The sequence below is a fragment of the Bubalus bubalis genome, chromosome 9, assembly GCF_019923935.1.
Source record: "Bubalus bubalis isolate 160015118507 breed Murrah chromosome 9, NDDB_SH_1, whole genome shotgun sequence".
Classification (NCBI taxonomy): Eukaryota; Metazoa; Chordata; class Mammalia; order Artiodactyla; family Bovidae; genus Bubalus; species Bubalus bubalis.
In genome coordinates this window covers 81,808,152-81,829,240 of record NC_059165.1, presented here as the reverse complement: position 1 = coordinate 81,829,240, position 21,089 = coordinate 81,808,152, and the positions used below count along the sequence as shown (strand labels likewise).

The following is a 21,089-nucleotide window of genomic DNA, read 5'->3' as shown; positions in this document are numbered from 1 at the left end:
GGGAAGGAAAGAATAGAGCCTTTGCAGTGTGATGGCTGCGTACAAATAAGAAATATTATATTGTTTAATCCCTACAACCACATTGTGAGATAGTATTTGTAGCTCCATTTATAGATAAGAAAACTAAGGCTTGAAAAAGTTATTACAACTTGCTTAAGATCACATAGATATTAAATAGCAGAACCAGAATTCATCTTTCTTTCACATTAAAAATCTGTGCTTCTTTCTATAGCACACTTTTCCAATTTATTTCATTTCTTCTGTAATATATTTAGTCTTCAAAGTTGCAAAGTCAGTTCCCTCAGAGATCAGGTGGATAATATAATTGTGAGGTGTGGTCAAAAGTAAATTAGCAGAGAATGAGCTGGAGAGTGCATGCCTAGCTTAAAACATTCAAATTGGACAGTCAATAAAGCAAGCCAACAATATAAGGCTGTAGACCAGATTTACCTACAGGCTGTGGGTTTGCAAACCATGGTTAAACACCCAGTTCTATAACTAAAGATCTTCAGGGTCTGGAAAGTCCTTATTTAGCAAACCCTCTGTGTCTTGTCCAGGCCTTTTCCCAATAATAAGTAGATACCCAATAGATGTCCATTCAATGAAATGAAAAAATGAAAAACTTGCCTTTAATCTTCCAACTCATAGTCATTTTTGTTTCTATAGACTCTATCCATACCAAGGTAATTTAAAACTATTAAAATAGTTTGATTAACACCTGCCCCCTCTCAGTCTCTCATCTAGAATTTTGAGCTGAAAGATGAGACACCAAGACCAAAACTTTCATATTGGTCTGATTCCTTTTTTTGGCCTCAAAAATCACAAAACAGATGTTTGGTTTCCCAGTGGCCCTGAAAATGTGACCTGCTGAACAGGATGGAGTGGTCCTGTCTTAGGAGTTTCCTCCAAAGAGGAATTTTTTTTTTTTTTTAATCCATAAGCTGTGCTTAAATGAGGGTATTACACAATGAAATCTTGAATGAAACTTAGGTGTGTCTCATGAGGATGCCAGTGGGAACAATGGCTCTGGCCAGTTCCTCATTCTATAAAATACCCATCCCCACTAGCCAGTACATCAATCTCACTGGCCTCAAGGAGAAACACTGGTATGTGGTTTTCAGAAAATGAAAGAGAACCGCTTCAAGGAAACAGAAATCCAAAAAACTCTGTCACTAACTGTTGGTTTTCTGACAAGGAAGATTTATGAGTAATCTTATTTTATAAAAATTATAAAGCATCTGAACTAAAAATAGGTACCTGACCCAAACTGGAAGATGAAGAGATTATTTTCTCATTCAAGAATGCATTTGCCTTCATGTTCTACTACTGTAGACTTTGTATAAATTTGCACATACTAATTTTCTTGGTATGAAGGTCAAGGTTGTCCTTAACATAGAAAGTCCTACTTATGGCAGAATTTCCAAATTTATCTTGAAGAAGTATAATTGTCCTGTAATAATTTTAAACCCATGCTCATGGGTAGAGTCATTTCAAGCAAATGCTGATACATTTTGGAACTCTTCCCAATAAGCTTTGAGGTTTTGACATCATTTATTATCATTCTGTGGCTACATTAACTACTATTTTAAGGGCAGCCACAAAGATTGACCATATGCAACTGGAAATCTTAAAACTCTTAAGTTTATTTAAAGTGTAATTACCACATGTTTTGAATTAAACTTTGTACTACTTTGCCCAGATTTCTTCAAATAAACTTATCCTTGGACAGACAAGTACAGTATGCTAATATAATATATAGGACAATCTAAGTCTGTAATTTTAACTGCTTAGTTTTACATCCTTGCATTTAGTTGCATCTTGAAAATTTCTCAGTAAATCAGACTTGTCTCTGTTCCTATCAGCAGTACTGGAGATGTTTTAAGTTTTCTCTTGATCCTGGGATTTTGATTTCCCAAATCTCACCCCACTCCCTAATCCAAAAACATGCATCTTTCTGTACTTTATTTTATCATTGTACTTGCATTATATATTTTCTTAATAAATTAATATTCAGTGTTTCATTATTATGACCATATACATATGTAAGTAGGTAAATATAGAGTTCATTGCATATATGGTCATATTATGCTATATTTAATATATATGAAATCCTTTTTATTTTCCCTGAAGTTAATGATCCCAGTGTCTTAAGATGGGTATGCACTCTGTACCTCATTCTTTGCTGACCTCCATATGGCCACTTTGCACAGTTATATTACCCACCTGATCCAGAAGGAATTGTTTTCTGTGATCCTATAATCCAAACTAGTACTTTCTGAAAGAATTCTAAGACTCCTTTCACTCTAACACTCAGGTCATGTATTAAGTTCCTTTTTTTTTTTTCCCTTGCAGAAATTCCCTCCTCGAATCCTCTAGCCTTTTCTGATGTGTACTGGTTGTTTTCTAGATCCACTGTACAACTGTTGTCTTGGAACTTCTGCTCTAGGAAATGGTAGATTACCAAAGTACTCAATATCCTTTACCCATATCTGAATCCCCACCCCTTACAAAGTGTCTTTGCAGCTTCCCTCAGTGGAATTTACTTCCCTGCCTTTGAGACTTGACTGGCTTTGTGACTGACGGTAGCCAATAGAATGCACCGGAAGTGATGATGTGCCTCTTCCTCCTAGGTTCATTTTCTCTTTCGCTCTTGGAACCCTGCTGCCCCTATAAGAACAATCCCAGTCTAGCTGGAGGATGAACATTTATGTGAAATCAAGATGATCTACTCTACTGAGGCTGTCCTAGAATAGGTAAACCCTAGTTGATCCAGATTTAGATTATCAATTAGAAGAATTACGTATCTCAGCCTAGCTCAACTGGCCAAACTGCAGAATCTCTAGCTAAATAAATAATAGCTATTTTAAGCCAATAAGTTTTAGAGTAGTTATTCAAAATCTGTTACAGAGGTTTCCAAGAGTAGGTGCCAGATGAATTTGTGGGAGGAGTAAAGACAGCATGTTGAGGATGTAGTGATAATGTTGGTCCTCACTAGGCACTAAAAGCTGGGGATTTGATGTGGATTTGATGTATCAGCAGCAACTTTGGCTCCAGAATATGTTGAATGTACTTAAAATTGTAAGAATAATTCACATACTATAAAATTCACACTTTTAAAGTATACAATCTAGTGGATTTTAGTGTATCCACAAATTTATGCAACTATTGCCACTCTCTAATTCCAGGCAGTTTCATCACCCCTAAAAGAAGCCCCACATCCAGTAGCAGTCGCACTTCATTCCTTTCTCCCCCTACCCCAGCACCCATTAATGTATTTCTGCTCTCTGGACTTGCCTATTCTGGACATTTCATATAAATGGAAACATACAACATGTGGCCTTCTATGCTTGGGTTCTTTCAATTAGTGGATAATTTTAGCCCTTATGTTTAGATCTTTGATCCATTTAGAGTTAACTTCTGTACACAGTGTGTGGTAGGGGGTCCACTTTTTTTCTTTGCAAGTGGATATCCAGTTGTGAGTGTATTTCTAGCCAAATGTATTCAGTGTGGGGCTGAAATTCTTACCCAAACAATTCTAATACAGGAGGCAAAGGTAGCAGCATAAGCTCAGAAACACTTTCTCCTAAAATTGTGTGAAGTCTGTATTACTAGACAGACCTCACCCTTGGGCAGCACGGAAGTTCCAGGAATGCAAAAGACAAAAAGGCAAGTGAAACGGAAGTAGTTTAGTACCTTGGATGGAAAAGATAGGCACCACAAATAATTCCTTATGATTGGGTTCCCAGTATTTCAAATTTCTAATCTTTGTAAGTAGGCAGCAATATCTGGCATGCACTTTGAGAAGTGAGATGGTGAGTTTAGAGAGACCACCACAGAAATGGTGAATGAATAGTGCCAATATTAACATTTGCTGGGAGATTTCACCCGACCAATTTTTCATTCATAGTTCATGAATTCTGGATAATAGACATCAACCGATTGCATGTGAAGATGCTACACCAATAGTTTTCCCATCTACTTTATTCCCCTCAGACATCCCTGAATTTTTGTTATATGGTCTTTAGCAACTCTTAGAATGGATTCTCAGAGTATACTTTTGACTGCAGGAATTGTTGATAGAGGCTGGGGATCATCTGGTTTCCTCAGTTGGGTCTTTTTGGAGCCAGGGCTGTAATAATCTTATGTGTCATATGAAGTATTCAGCATCTTAGAAACGGGATTGTGATATTGTGATCAGCCATGAGAAATACATATTTTATTTTTGTTCTGGCATAGAACTCTTAAAACTCTTGGATTTTCCCAAGAGATGAGAAAGATAAAGTTGTCTTTTGTTATGTCAATGAGATGAAAAGTACCTAAGGATGGGCGTTTCTTGCCAGTGGAGTTAACCACAAGATTAGAGAAATGGGACCTTCAATTCCACTCCCTCACTCCCCAAAATCTGGAGCTTGAGTTCAGCTATCAAGGTTGATGACTTACTCAATCATGCCTATGTAATGAAGCCTCCAGAAAAACCCAAGAGGTTAGGGTTCAGAGAGTTTCCTGGTTGGTGAGCAAATAGATTAGAGGAGAGTGGTGCCCCAGAAGGGCATGGGGACTCCTAATCCTTTTCTCTAGCTTGTCCTATGCATCTCTCCCATCTGGCTCTTTCTGAGTTACATCCTTTAATATCCTCTGTAATAAACCAGTAAGCTACTGAGTAAACAGGTTTCCTGAGTTTTGTAAGCTGCTCTAACAAATTTATCAAATCCAAGAAGGGAGTCATGGGAACCTCTGATATATAGCCAGCCTGTCAAAGCCACAGGTAACAACCTGGACTTGCAATTGGCATCTGAAGTGTAGTACAGTCTTGTGAGACTTTGTCCTTTACCCGTGGAGTCTAATACTATCTCCTGGTAAGTGTCAGAATTGAACTGAATTATAGGACTCCCAGCTGCTGTCTGAGAATTATGTGATGGTATGGAAAACCTACACACATCAGAATTGGGCTCAGCAGCTGAAGGATGCACACAGAGAATTGGCATGGAACTAAATGCCACTTTGATATCAAGAAGGAATTACATCCATCTTAAGGAGAGACAACAGAGGACAGGGCTGCTGAAGAAACAATAATTTTATTGAGGCATTAAGAACTCCTTTACCTGACAGATGAAAGGATACTAAATTAGGAAAGGTGTATTTTGAACTGTAAGAAATTCAGACTGGATCATCAACTCACTTGATCAAGAAAAACTGATTTTTAACTTGAATGCCTTTGGACTTCAACGTGCAACAAGTTTTACTCACAAAGGCAAGATAATTTGATTTGGATTTTAAAATGCAATGCTTTTGAATTGTAATATGATAATGGGAGAGTGTGTATATTAAAATCTGAGCCATCTCTACGTTGTTGACATTTTTTTATTAGAGTATCCTTCTGCAGTTTTTTATTGGATATTTTCACGTTGGCACTTAATCTCATTACCGACGCTCTCATATGTTATGTCAGACTGTGTGCCTGGACATTATTTAGGGCAAAAAATAAAACAGTGAATGGGTTTTCAGCTTTGGCTGCAAAAGAAAGTTGAAATTAATTTACTTATTGCATCCATCAAACTCATTTTTAGAGCTTTCCAGGTGGCAAATCAATATTGATTCCCAGTGGTCTCAGGAGGATGCCTAAAAGAGAATGTTGTGGGGATGACTTCATGAAGCACTCTTCTGATGCGTGTGTGCATGTCCAGTCGTGCTGACTCGTTGTGACTCTGTGGACTGCAGCCTACCAGCCTCCTAAGTCTACGGGATTTTCCCAGGCAAGAATACTGGAGTGGGTTGCCGTTTCCTCCTTCAGAGGACCTTCCCAAACCAGCGATTGAACCCCTGTCTCTTGCATCTTCTGCATTGGCAGGTGGATTCTTTACCACTGACCCACTTGGGAAGCCCACTCTTCTGATAGACGCCTATTTTCACCCCAGAATAATAGCCAGCCATCCCTATCCCCAACTGACTACATACTTCATGATTAAGCCCAATATGTTAAGGGAGGAGGGGGGGAGTAAAAAACAAAGGGAATTTTTTGGAGCAATATTTCTCTTCCAGATGTTTTTCTCCGTGTGGGGAGATCTCATGTAGTATAATTCTTGTCCCTTTTCTCCCCTTTACTTGATTCCACAGGGGAGAACCCAGGCTTCTCACTGCACGGTACTTGGTTTTTCAAAAGCAATATCTAGAAAGTAAGCGTTCTAAGCACCTCAGGCAGAAGCTGTCCGCTTATGATAAAGTAGCTTCAGTGGTCCCAGAATGTTATGCCTGTTGTATTCAATTCATTAAATAAGTCACTAAAGCCAGTTTGGTTCCAGGGGAGGGGTATTAGACTGTACCTTTTGATGTGAGAGACAGTAGGCTTATCTTCAAGGTAGGATTGATGGTAGCTTTCTCCAGCAATTATCTACTATACATACTGTATTTTTTCCCCTCCCTTCACTTCCAACCTGTTTATGCTCATAATTAAAATATGTTTCTTAGAAGCAGCATGATGTTGCCCTTGATTTATTTTAATCCAAACTAATTATTTCTACCACTTAATATACATGTTTAGTTCATTTACACATAATATCGCTATTGGTATAGCTGCATGGAAGTCTCCCATGTTATTGTTTTATATTTAACCCATTTGTTCCTCTACTTTTTCCTCCTCTCTGGAGCAAATTGCGCTTGTTTTAGTATCCCATTTCCGTTTATGTATTATCTTCATAGTTCTTTGTGTTTAATTTGCTTTTAGTAATTGCTTTGGAGTGTACAATATGAATTATTTAATTGTCATCTCCTTTAATGAACAGCATAAGTGCCTTGAATAGAACAATTCCCTCTATTTCCTTCCACACTTTGTATTCTTATCATTTTATACTTTACCACTGTATATATTATAAATACCATAATCAATGTTTCTGTTTTGGTTTTAATAAAAAGTTTGTTAAAAACATGTTTATGTGTAAATAGAATCTATAATATCCCAAAAGGAAATCATGTGTGTGTGTATAATACATATTATGTTATATAAAACAAATATGTATGTGTGTGTATACATGCGAATCTATGACAGATAGATGGATAGAAATAGACTCCATCTCAAGGGGCATCTCTCTCACATCTCCTCTCCTTCTCTTTAGGTCACTACTCCCAAGCACTGAGAGAAGACCCATGGAAGAGACCTGGTGAGTGAGTAGAGACTTGCCTTGCGGCTTGCTGAAGCTTCTTTGAATTGTAATCAATCATGCTTCCCACATGAGACTATTAAAAGGTCATTAGATTTTTGACTACTAAATCTATGAATGGATTTCTTCTGCTGAGGTTGTGCCGGGTATGAGACCAGTGTTTGGTCCTTTTTCTCCTGGAAAGCATTCCTCACTCTCTGGGGTGCAGTTCATTTGAGTTTCTCTGTGTCCTCTTCTGATGGGTTTCAAAGGATGATTTTGCAGCCTTTCCAGCCTTCGGTTGTTGTTTGGTTTTTGTTCCTTTCTACATGTGAATTAGAGCAGAATTTTTCAAATTCCTTAGAATTAAGACAATTCACATTTAGGGTCTCTTCAACCTCAAAGGAATTTGTCCAATTCATGTTTACCACTCCAGTTTCAGCTTAAATATCATTTCCTTGGGAGAGATTTCCCCTAATAATCCTTTTATTTCTCTTCTAATTGTAAATCATTTTCTTTGTGAGATTCTCAGTAGTTGTCATAGTGATAGGACTAATACTCTGTGATTAATGTGGCTATTGTAACGAAAAATACGAACAGATAGGGGGAAGAGAGGATTTTCTGGATAGTAGTTGTGTTTTTGTCTGTCTTGCATTCTGTTTGTTGTCTGTAACTATCAGTGGCCCCCATTCCTTTGGACAAATGCTTCTCACATGTTCTCTAGGGGCTTAAGGACGGTTATTGTACAGCACCTCCTAGTTATGCCTCATTCCTGTTCTAGGTAGGTAAGTGATGGAGGCTGAGCCAACCAGAGGACTCTACTAAGTACCAACATCAGTATTATTCAGTATTGCAAGGCACACAGTACTGCACACACAAGGTGGCAAGGCACAGTCTCCCAACTTAAGCTTAGTCAATACAGGCAATTCATGTATTTATGTCACTGAAATGTACAAGAAGTTTGTTTCAAAAATTGGATCACAAGCGTTTTTTTTTTTTCAACATGTGGATTTCATTTAATAATGAAATAATGTATGTTAATGTTCTACTTTGTATTATTTTAGACATGACATTATTTAATAGGTTCTTATCAGCATGATAGGTCAATGGACTTGGTTTCATTACTAATTCTTTAACAACTGGTCAAATATTCTGCAGTTATACAATAAACTACTGTATACCTGCTTGAGGGGATAGTACCTTACATCCTAAATGGAAAATACCAGAACCACTGCAGCTCATTAAAAAAAAATAGATTATTATGGAGAAAGCACATCTATGGCAATAATAATTTCCTTTTTAATTTCAAATGGTCTACTTTTAGGGATTCAGCATCAACATCAACATAATGCAACCTGTAGTAGGATCCATCTACCTACCACCCTTCTTAAACTTCTCTGTTTTCTCTCCTTTCTCTCTTTCTTTTCTTCTCATCTCTCTCTCTTTCTTCTCATCCACATCTTCCTTCATTTCCATTCCTCTTTATGACATATACCCCCATTTCACTTTTGTTAGAATGCATATAAGAGAGACAATAAAACTTAATAAAAAGGCCATTTACTAAGACAGTTTGGGCCGATGAAGAATCTCTGCAATGTTATTTTCTGAGAGTGGGCTGGTTTCTCTTAAAGTCATTTAGGGAAGAGAATTTCCCAAAATGAGGATCTGGCTAAGCCTGACAGGCTCTGGGGCAGGGTTACTACCTCTCCAGGGCTCTCTAGTTGGTGGGTTGTGATGATAAAACCAGCTCTGAGTACAGGAGATTTTCATTTGATGAGTGGTCTGAACATCTACTTAGTGGTTGTAAAATATTTGCTGCTGAAAGCCACAGAGCATTGATAAACAGATCCTGGACAGCTGAGTTATTGCAATCTACTTAACATGAGGAGAACAAATTATGAGTCAAATGGTCCTGTTTAATAACCCTACTCAGGGAAGAGGGCTGCTCAAGGCTGGTATTAACCCTGCCTGCACCCTGTCTGACCGAGATCCCGGCAAGGGCTGTGCAGGACGGAAGGGATTCAGGTGGGTTTGCCATTAGGTCCTAAGGTACACAGAGAGGAAATTTTAAAAGGCCCATCTGGTAAAGGAAATAAACAATTTGTAAAACTGCTGTATGATATTGAATACACTACCTAGATCCCCTTCTGCGGTTTACATTTCATCTTCCTTATATTACACATGTTTAGGCTTATTAAATCTTGGCTTTGGCATAATCCTGTATGTTTTTTATGCTATTGGGGGAAGGGAAGGAATATTTGTCTGTTCCCCATTAGTCATTTGATCTTAGGTCCGTCATCTTCGCCCAAGTGCTGTAAATACTCTCTTTGAAATCTAACTCCTTTTCTGTATTTCCAAGATTAGGCTTTTCTTTAACGTGGCCAGAAAGGGATGGCTTCACATTGCTCATGAGAAACAGACTTGAAATACGTTTCCTGTGAACGTTATTTTAAAAAAGGAAATGAATTTAAAATAGCATTTGTTTCTTAACTGGCTCCCAAGCAAGCTTTTAGGGGTATGTATGAAAAGTACATACATATGGAGGGTGAGTGAACGGAGTGCTGAGAGTGGGCAGTGAGCAAGCTAGTATCATTTCCCATGGCTTGAACATTCTTCTGAGGATTTTGCTTAATCAGGACTACGAGGTGTTATTTGAGCCGTACCCAAATTGAGGTGTCACATCTCTATCCTGCATCTCTACTTCATTCACTAGCACTCTGTACTCCTCCAGCAAAAAGCACATGCATACGCATAAGCGTGGGCTTCTCTGGTAGCTAAGATGGTCAAGAACCCACCTGGAATGTGGGAGACCTGGGTTCAATCCCTGGATTGAGAAGATCCTCTGGAGGAAGGCATGGAACCCACTCCAATATTCTTGCCTGGAGAATCCCCTTGGACAGAGGAGTCTGGCGGGCTACAGTCCATGGGATCGCAAAGAGTCGGACACAACTGAGCGACTATCACTCACTCACTCGCCCACATGCATGCACACACGTGCACTCTAGGCTTGAGTTCTGACTGCTCTGAAGCTTTTTACTCCTACAAATCATTTTCATTCTTTCCTTGACCCCCAAGGTGGAATTCACTGCTGGAAATCGACCTGCAGAATCCAGATGTTCTGCAGACACAGAATTAGAAGTAAAAGGTATGCAAAGTATATGTTTAAAGAAAGTACAGAAAACCAAATTAAGCCACACAGTATTGTTGTCTCTATTGGCATACTCCCAATAGTTCCAAACTGGTTTGCCTGAGTCAAGAATTTCCTTAAATGACATGCTCTGTGCTAGGAAGGCTTTTAAGGCCTCTTCACCTTAGAGTGCAAACCTAGAAAGCAAAGTCTCGATTTGGCATGCCACTTAAACCATGATTAGTGGAGTGTATCAGCAGGCTAGAAATAGCTGCATTTGTGAACCTCATGTTCTCCAGCTCTTGACTGTCCGCCAAGCCCCAAATCAATCCCAAAGAATGAAAAATAAGATAATAATGAGAAAATGGACTTTTCAAGCCAAAACCCAGGAAAGGACCTTAGTTTTTGTTTGCTGACTTCAGGCCACATAAAGCAAGGAGCGGTGACTCTGTCCTATCTTTAGGGCAGTTTTCTGTGTGACTATACATAGACCCTTCCTTCTCTTTAGGTCTTGGTTTCTTTTTGAGTAAACTGGGGACAAATTTGGCTGACTTCCTCCTTTGGAATGTAATGCATTCTTCTATCTAAATACCTGATGCTGGGATATTTTGAGGGGGAAGGTTTTTGCCAGATACTGAGCTGAATTCCTGTTCTGAGTTAGTATAAGATAGACCTGATTGTGTGTTTGTTTGTTTTTTCCCATTAAAATATGTCCTGTGCCTTTCCTGTGACAAGCTGCTGTAAAATGTTTCAAGAGATCGCTTCTGTTTTGAGGCTGTACTTCCTTTGGTCTGAATCTGAGCTGGGTGGGGAATGGGCCCACTTTTAACTTCATCCTGTAGAGCCGGGTGGGCTTTTACTGCCCCTGTTTGTTATGGAGAAGTAGCCATAAATCAGCGTTGAATTTCCATTTTCTCCTTATTGATGGAATTACTGGAGGAAAACAGCTTGTCTCTCAAGCTCTTGGCGCCCGTTGAGCTGAAAGCTGCATACAATAAACATTGTTTTGACAGAGAACTGACCAAACACGACAATGGACGGAGGGAGGGTGAGGAAAGGGAGGGGGAGAGAGGGGACGCGCTTGTCTGTTTTGAACTGAGGCATGCTCTCTTTTTTTCTTTGTTAAATTACTTTTTCATATGAAGGACACAAAGGGAGTGGCCCCTACTGGCAGCCAGAAGGCAGAAAACAAACCCTTTGAAATTTCTAATTTGTTTATAGATGGTCCTCCAGGAGTCGGCTGGAAAATAATTTTGTCTGCCAGAGACAGGGAACAGCTACCCGAGGGTGTTGTGGTGAAAAAAATGACTCTCGAGTTTTGGTCCTTGAATGTCTTACTGTTCAGCACTCAGCAGTTGTTCTGAAATAACTCATCTGGCAGAGAAAGAGAATGAAAGAAAAATCCCTCTGCTACTCTCTGGCCTGAGTTTCTAGGAAGCTTACTTTCTTTTTTTTTTTTTTTTTAAAAAAAAAAAAAAGGTTTTTTGATTTGGCTTTACACTGTGTGTCAGTTAATTGTAGAGTTACACCAGGGTCTGTGAAATCTTGTTGGCTAACATGCCTTCTCCTCTCAGACTGTTTTCTCACTGTGATATGCTAACAATCAAACTCTTTTTCTAGATGACACCACAGTTTATCTCTCCTAGGCAAACCTAATCTGAGGGTGTTTCTGAATGTGGGTGAGACATGATTTGGAGACAGGGATCTCTGTTCTCGAATATAAAAGGATTTCTAGAAGTTTCCTCCATTTCGTTGTTTGTGATATGGGGCCTAGGATCACCTTTCCTGCATTTGTGTTTATGTTGTGGAGATCCCCTCACACCTGGTAGAAGGGAGTAGCAGTGTTTCCACAGAAACTTGGATCACTGGCTGGGAAGCCTCAAACAATCCTTTCATTGTATAGATTAGGATATTGAGACCCAGTGACTTGATGAAGGAGGCATAGCTGTTTAGGACAGAACTATGGTTAGAACTTGGGTCTAATTGTTAACCTACAGCTGCTTCCCCTATTTCTCCCATTCTCATGGCTTTGGTGATGGAAATAATTTTAGGAAATATGTCAAGTTTAAGTGAATCTCTCTAAATCCATAGATTTGCCTCCTCCCTCTAAGCCTGGAAGAGGGTTAGCCATTTGTCATCTGAAGCTGAATGAGTAAATTAGCTCAGTTTGTCCAATTACCTGCCTCTTTTTGCCTCTCTCTGTCTCAGGTGGTGAAAACTACTAAACTCACAGAACCAAAAAGACTGGTACAACTATAACTTTAAGATCTACAACTTCTCCTGGGTTCTCAGTGTTTCCTGATTATCCTCTGCTTGCCTAATTTTTTCAAGCCTCCATTTTCCTTCAGCTTCCTGACTATCCCCTCAATTTTCTGCTTATTCCAATTCATTGAGCCCACTCTGTATTTTACAGTGAAAGTGGAAGCTGTTAATGGTCTCCTTCAAACTCCTGTCTCTAACCCCCACCACTAACATCTCTACCTATCTTGTTTTCCTTCATCTATCTGTGATTCAGGTCTCTTCTCCCAAATGATTCATGCCTCTTCTCTCAAATCTGCCCTCTTTACTGGTTCTTTGTCCTTGTTCCTTGTGCTTTTTTCAGAGAGCTCAATCTAGTCATTGTGCTCTTCCCAGTATGTTTAGCATGACTCTGTTTTGTGGTTCTTTCCAATTTATGCTTAAGCCACTTCCTCTGACTCCCTCTCTTCTTTGGCTCCTAACTTATCTTTCTCTTTTTCTTCACAGCAAATCTTCCTGAAATAAGAAGTCTATGCTACTGCTTCCTTTAAAAAAATTTTTTTTACCTCCCACTCATTCTTCAAACTAAAGTATCTATGTTTTACTTCTGCTATACTTCTGAATCTACTCTTGTAGGTCCCAAGACATAGGTTGTTGCAAAATTCACTGGATATATACTTTCTAGGCATAATCATATTTAACCCATGGGCAGCATTTGTTAACCATGATATCTTTATCTTAAAAACAATCTCCTTATTGATGACAGGGCATTATATACTCATGGTTTTTTCCATAAGCCTCTGGCCATTTCATTTTAGAATTCTTTGCATGCTCATTTTCTTCTGCCCAAGTCGTTACTCTTGGCATTGGTTAGAGTCTCTCCTAAATTGTATGATCCACCCTTTTCATTATGTTTAACTTCTCACACATATTCTGGCAAATTTCAGATCTTCATTTCCAACATATGTATGTTTTCTAAATTTCAGACCCAGTTATCCAAATGCTTATAAGATGTCTCACTTTGGATGTTCCACAGGCATCTCCAGCTCAGTATAGGGCAAATCACCCATTGTTCCAAACCTGTTCTTTCTCCCATGTTACTTATCTCAGTGAATAGTTAGAGTTCACCCAGTTGCTCAGGCCAGTAACTCGGGATTTCTCCTTGACTCTTTTACCTAGTACTTCTTATCATCCTGTGTCTCCAAGACATTCTCGCACAACCCTAAATATTTCTCAGTTCTATCCAATTTCCCACATTCCTTAATCCCAGCTACTGTTTCTCTTGCTTGAATTACTCCATAGACTTTTAATTGTTCTCTTTATCTTCTGTATTGTTTCCAATTCACTTTATTGCAGCAAAAGTGGTATTGCTACAACAAAAGTCTATTCAAGTCATCGTCTAGATTTTTCTAGCTCTCCATTGCTCTAAAAGGCAGTACCTTAACTCCTTTTTCTGTGAGTTATATGATCTGGACTCTACTTATCAATTCTACTTCATCTTACCTGATTTCCCTGCATATTCTCTTTAAACTAGTAAACTTATTTTATTTCCTCCAATGTGCCTTGATTTTTTTCTATCTCTTTTAGTCAACAGTAATTTACTGAGCATTTACTGTGCTAAGCCCCTTCATTGTTTCCCCTGCTTTCACTCTTTCTCTCCTTCACCCTACTTTAAATGCAACTGACTCGCTACTTATCCTGGAGTTTGCCTGGGAAGTCTTTCCTGATACCCTTCATATTAAGGTTTCCTACTATATGCTTCCGTGGCGGCTTCAGTGTCTTCTATGGCTTACTGCTTTCTTTATAATTGCTTGTTTAATTACTGACCAGTCTTCCCCACCATTTGTACAGGGTTAAGGGCATAGACTGGTCTCTGCATTATTCATTATTGTGTCTCTATTGTCTAGAGTAAAGGAGAGACTTAGTAAATATTTATGAATATTTATGAATGAATAGATGGGTGAATATTTTCAAAGTTTGGAAAGAGAATGTGCATAATATTGCCAATAGTATCACCATTCAAGTAATAATAATAAGATAACTTGCTTCTCACTCAAGGAGTTAAGAAAAGTTTTGTTTAAAGTTTATCCTTTCATTCTGGAGGTCTTTAAAACTCTCTCAGAAAGACCTGGCCTAAGGGAAAGGTGAGATGACATAATTTGTTGACTGGGCACGTTTATAAATGTCTGCAGTGGTTCCCAAGTTAGTCCCACATTGACACAGTTCAAGGAGAGCCATGGCAGGTGATGTCCTTCTTATTCTCTAGTCTCAGGAGCTAGTGACTCAAGGAACACTTACGTGGGCATGACTTCCACGTCCAGCCTCCCTCAGGTGTATGAGGAACAGAAAGAATGCAAAAGGAAAAAAGACAAACAGAAAAGGAGCCCAGGTAGGGAGTGATTATAGAAGTTTTTCAAACTATATGTTTAAACTTTACAGCTTAGTTTCAGAGCCTAGGGGCCAGTAGCAAGGCATGCTCTAGGGGTCATGGCAAGGTTGCTAAAGGCAACGAGTTCTTATTAGTATAAAATCACTTAAAGGAGCACAAATAAAGAATGACAGAGAATAATTTTATAACAGTACAAAGTTAATGTGCATAGCAATAAAGAGCCCAGGGCTAAACGGCAAAGCTTAATATTTGTGTAAGGGAGAGCATGGTCATCATTACTAAGACCAACAGTACACTGTTAATGTGATCAGAGCTGGCAAAGTAGCAAAGATTCGCACATGATTATTCTATCAGGTTATTTATAACATGTGGCTATTGTAAAAAAAAAAATCCCCAGGAAATATTCACATATCAAATCTAATGGCAGATCAGATTTAATAAAAGCTATCTTGTTTATCGACTTTTATCATACATCGTAAACTGCGGTAAGACCTTATAAACATTATTGGATTTAGTCCTCACGTCAACCTTGAAGTGGGTATTATTATTCCCATTTCACATACTGACTAGTGTTTTGGGGGTGTTGGAAAATTATGACTCCACACAGCCTGTCTTCTGCAGGGCTGTGTCATTCAGCCATTCCCCTAATTGATAAACACTTAATTCTCATACTAAGGATATCAGTACACATTTCAAACCATAGGATTCAGGTCTCACTGAAATAAAACCATCCAGATTGTGGAAAAGTCCTTTTCTCAACATGACACATGTAGGGTGGAGTGATGGAGTGAATGTGAGGATGAGGAAAGAGACTGAAAGTGAACTGCTCCCTTCCCACCCTTTGTTCACAAGTCCTCAGTTGGAGTGATTTGATGTGCTTTGATAAACCACTTATCCTAACATGTTATCTGCAATTTATAACATCATGTTAAAAATTTGGGCAATATTACTAGAAGATCCCTGCTAGTATATCTTGAATGAATAATACTGTAAGCTAACAATTAAAAAACACCTATTGAGAGATCTGTATGTGACTCATTTGCAAATAGACATTGGAACCTTGTTTAAAGCAATATCAACTCCGGCAAGACATATAAACATACATAGTGGACATATAAACAACAAAATAAAATATAAATAAGTTACCATGCTGGATATTGTAGTGGGGGTTGATTAAGCAGGCCTTCCTGCCATCCCTTCCCCTTTCTCTGGTGACAGAATTTATCTTTCTTGTAGGAAATCCATTTTGTCCATGAGCCTGAGTTTAAGTATGAGTCCAAGATGTAGATTTAGCCAATCAGAGAGAAAATACTCCATTCTCTTATCTCTTGTCTCACCCTGGATTCATTCAGGAATGGGCACGTGACTCAAGCTAAACCAATCCCATTCTCTTTCTCATGAATTTGAGTCTTGAAGTAAATGACAAAAGAGGAGGGGGGGGTGGCGTTAGTTGTTTCTTTGTGAAGGCAGCGCTGCAGAGATGACCCATTACCTTCTACCATTACGAGTCATGTAACTACCCTATTGCTGTCCTCCCAGAGGCCTGATGGTCCAATTCCTCCTGCAAGTCTGTGAGACTTCGAGTTTGTCACCTAATTTCTCTTATGCAATTGTATCTTTCTTTTCCATATTTTTGGTTGTTACTTCCTATTTTTTTGTTTGTTAACTAGAGCTGCGTTTTGGCTTATCATCAGAAGACTCTGACTGATGGAGAAATTGGTATTAGGAATGGGGTATTGCAGATAACAAAGGCTAAAGGATAAAACTGGCAGAAAGATGGCAGGGTGAGGACCCTAGAAATTCTCCCCGTTCTGACGGAGAAGGTGGCAGTGCTCATTCAGTGACACCAAAACACCTCTTACAATGTCATTGCTCGCAGTTTCTTTGTACAGAAATATAGCTGCTAAATTGTAAGTCCATGGGGTCGCAAACAGTCGGACACAACTGAGCGAGTGAACAATAAAAGACTGTAAGAGGTTTTATGGGAAAATGTGGGAAACTTGGAATTTGTTGGTTACTTTAAAAAATAATTAGATGAGTCGGTTTATTTTTATGAACATTATTTCGTATCAAGTTAATGCAAATATATTGATCTTTATCACTCAGTTTTCAAGGATTAAGTAGAGTTCCCTGTCCTACATAGGAGGTCCTTGTTGACTATTTAACATATAGTAGTGTATATATATCAATCCCAATTTATCCCTCTCCCCGTTTTCCCCTTGGTAACTATAAGTTTTCTAACTCTGTGATTCTATTTCTGTTCTGTCAATAAATTTGTATCATTTTTTAGATTCTGTATATAAGCCACTGGAGAAGGAAATGGCAACCCACTCCAGTATTCTTGCCTGGAGAATCCCATGGACAGAGGAGCCTGGTGGGCCGCTGTTCATAGGGTTGCACAGAGTTGGACATGACTGGCGTGACTTTGCATACATGCATGCATGCATATAAGCCATATTATATGATATTTGTCTTTCTCATTCATTTAGTATGATAATCTTTAGGTCCACCCATGATGCTGCAAATGGCATTATTTCATTTTTTATGGCTGAATAATATTTCATTGTATATACGTACCACATTGTCTTTTTTAAATTAATGAACTTAATTACCTTTTAGAGCAATTTTAGGTCCACAGAACCATTGAACAGAAAGTACAGAAAGTTGCCCCTGTCTCCTCAAACATACCACCTCCTCTTGTTGAGATTTTTGATAAAGTATTATAATAAAGGTACCAGCCACAGTCTAAGCTAGACCACCTGAAATCAGAGAGGGGAGAACTCTGCTGGGACGACAGTTTAAATTGAGGACTGTGAGGATGGACTGTCATGGGGGCACCTCAGTAAGACAGAGAAGTAGAAAGAGAACCCTAAGTTAGATTCAGAGACCACGCCTGGACAAATTCTCTGACTTCAATTGCTTGTATGTGGAGTTTTCTAGAAGGTTAGTTGTTCAGTGATCAAGTGAAGTTTTAAGGTGCTTATTCTGCAAGGTCTGCGATTTCCCATCCCTCCAAATTTAATAAACAAGAACTGGGCTGTAAGTAAGCCCTCAGGAAAGGAATATTCTTTGATAAAAGTGCAAGTGTTAGTCACTCAGTCATGTCTGACTCTTTGCAACCTATGGACTGTAGCCTACCAGGCTCCTCTGTCCTTGGAATTCTCCAGGCAAGAATACTGGAGTGGGCTGTCATGCCCTTCTCCAGGGATGTTCCTGACCCAGGGATTGAACCTGGGTTTGCTGCATTGCCACTTCCCTGGTGGCTCAGATGGTAAAGCGTCTACCTACAATGTGGGAGACCCAGGTTCGATCCCTGGGTTGGGAAGATTCTCTGGGGAAGGAAATGGCAACCCACTCCAGTACTCTTACCTGGAAAATCCCATGGACGGAGGATCGTGATAGGCTATAGTCCATGGGGTCACAAGGAGTTGGACACGACTGAGCAACTTCGCTTTCCTGAGTTGCAGGCAGAGTCTTTACTATCTGAGGCACCAAGGAAGTTCATATAGTTCTCTCATATTCTCATGATTACAAGGAGCAATGGACATGAATGATTTTCACAGAGGATAGAATCAGGGCAGTTATATTAAATGACCGAGGAAGCCACCTTACTGCCTGGATAGGGAATCTTTTTAATCCTTGTCTGGCAGGAGATGATATATGTTTGGGGCTGTAGCCATTGTAGGTGGTTTCTAAGTGGTATTCTTGGTATGGGCTTCCCTGGTAGCTCAGATGGTAAAGAATATACCTGCAATGCAGGAGACCTAGGTTCAGCCCCTGGGTAGGGAAGATCCCCTGGAGAAGAGAATAGCTAAATTTATCTTGTTTTACCTTCATCCCTATGTCTGGAGTGTGTTGGGTTGGTTACAGCTTTTAGAACCTGACTTGCTTTGACTGAAATCAGGGGTGCTGAATGAACATGGAGCTGGACATGATAATCGGACAGACCTTTGCTTTGTCTCTTTTGAACATAGTGTACTTCTAGTTGTTAGTAGAAGAGTTCATAGTGAAATTGTTTTGGAAGTGTTTTTCTCATGGTATGTATGATAGTGTGATACAAATATTAACCAGACAAGCGGTAGAATACAATGGAGATCTATGTTATTCCCAGCATCCCATATGCCCTCTTGAAAGAAAGAGCCTGGTTTTCTGTGGGGCAACCATTTCTTTGGTGTAGAGTGCAGACTGACCATCACATCCTCTCCCAGCACCTTCCTCATGAATGGATTAGATGTGTAACACAGGTTATTCAGTACTAAATGTCTCCTTTCCCCTGGTCACAGTAACTGGTTTAGGGTTGGATATGTGATCTAAGCCAGGATCCTGAGAGACCTCTCTGTGATGTTTGTGTTAGCATTATGAAAGAAAATGCTTTCTTTTTACTGGAACAGCTAAATTAGTAGGATATGAGTCTTGAACTGCCCACAGGCACAGGCTGGCCACATGGAGAGAGAATTTTTGGGGATTGGAGAGAGAATGAATGAGTAAGCTGATATCTTGCTTTTATATTTTGAGCCCTGGAAATGACTAAAGTCACCTTTCTTTTCCTAAGCTACTTTACATACTGTCACACACATTATAGTACTAGGGAGTAAAGAAGTATCAGTAGTTAGTTATCTCCTTGCGGGACAGCTGCAAAGAAGACAAGGCATTTGAGGTGGGTTTTGAAGGATGAGCAAGGGTTTTCCAGTCAGAGAGCATGAATGAAAAGGCATTTGGGCAGAGGTAACAGCATGATGAAATGTAGATTTACAGGAGTATGCACTTTATCAAGGGAAGGGGCATTGCAAACGTGGCATGTTGGGTGGAGAGATGGAGGATAATTCTTCAAGGATAGTGTGGGGGTGGATGATGAAGGGTCTTTTTGCTGTCTAGGTGGTTCCAGCTTCATCACATTACCTTTGAGGGTATTTAAGTAGCAGAACTGTGAGATCCCACCAGAGGAGGGAAGCAGGGATGCTGCAGTGCAAGGAAGAGCAAAGGCTCAGGGACCACAATGTCTGGAAGCAAATCCTGGCTCCATCACTTATTCTCTCTGTGACTTTGGGTGAATTCTCAAAACTCTTAAAGCCTCAGTTTCTTCATCTGTAAAATGGGTCTGATAATAGTATTAATAGCATTTATAGGTTTGTTACAAACATTAAATATGCCAATGTAAACACCTATACAAGTGTTCAACAGGCTGTTTCACAGAGGTATTATTATCAGTGATTTAGAAATAAAATTCTGGGGAGCGAACTGAGGATTTTTGTAGGGAAGGGGAAGCAGGGGGGAAAATATTGATCATTTGTAAGTGTCCCTTTCACACGGATTCATTTCTCAACCTGGATAACTTTCCCCTAATGGACATAGAGGGCTTCCCTGGTGGCTCAGCAGTAAAGAATCCACCTGTCAGCACAGGAAATGCAGGTTCAATCCCTGGGTTGGGAAGATCTCCTGGAGAAGATAATGGCAACCCACTCCAAAATTCTTGCCTGAAAAATCCCATGGACAGAGGAGCCTGCTGGACTGCAGTCCATGGGGTCACAAAGAGTTGGATCCAACTTAGTGACTAAATAACAACAGACAGAGAGGTAGGTCCCACAAGAATAGGATGTAGGACTAACTTGTTCGGGTAGGAGAATGAGAACGGATAAAAGACCAGTTTCAGAGCATATGATGCCACCCAGAAGACGAACTTGCATACAGTTCTCAAGTTGGGGGGCCTTTGGTGGCCAGGAAATGGTCTGAGATCACTGGAGATTTGGAGGAAATGGCTGTGGTTAGGGACACAGACTCCAAAGTCCAGCAACAGTGGGAAAAATTTGCCTAGAGATGGCCTTGATTGTGGCAGATCACTGGAAGAGTCTTTGAAGATGTGAAGGAGAACCACAGGCAAGGATCTGCAGGAGAGCAAAGCAAGAGTTCAGAGGGCAAGGGGCCCGACAGTCCAGTTAACACCTTAGTAAGAAGTTCCACGAAATCCTTAACCATCACAACTAGTCAGGGATTCCACTTGATGTCCCATCACCCAGAACATAGGTTTAGCAAATCCTAAATGTCATTCACCCTAGCTGTCAGCAACAGGAGAGGCAAAGCCCCCTGGCCCACCTCTAGGCTTAAGGCGAAGGCAGAGAATAATTGAAAGTACAGAAAGATAAGGAGAAAAGGAAGGAAGAGGGCTCTATAAGAGCATGAAAACCTGACCTCAATTCCAAGCTCT

The 21,089-nt window shown here is 39.7% G+C and overlaps 1 long non-coding RNA gene across 1 annotated transcript in view; it reads right to left on the bottom strand.

Moving 5' to 3' along the window:
* The window catches only part of LOC123466169, a 32,847-nt gene extending 16,604 nt beyond the window's left edge, over positions 1-16,243 (bottom strand). Inside the window, exon 1 of the long non-coding RNA XR_006641418.1 lies at positions 16,034-16,243. This is a non-coding gene — a long non-coding RNA (uncharacterized LOC123466169). The remainder of the gene's footprint in view (positions 1-16,033) is intronic.
* Positions 16,244-21,089: the final 4,846 nt, after the last annotated feature.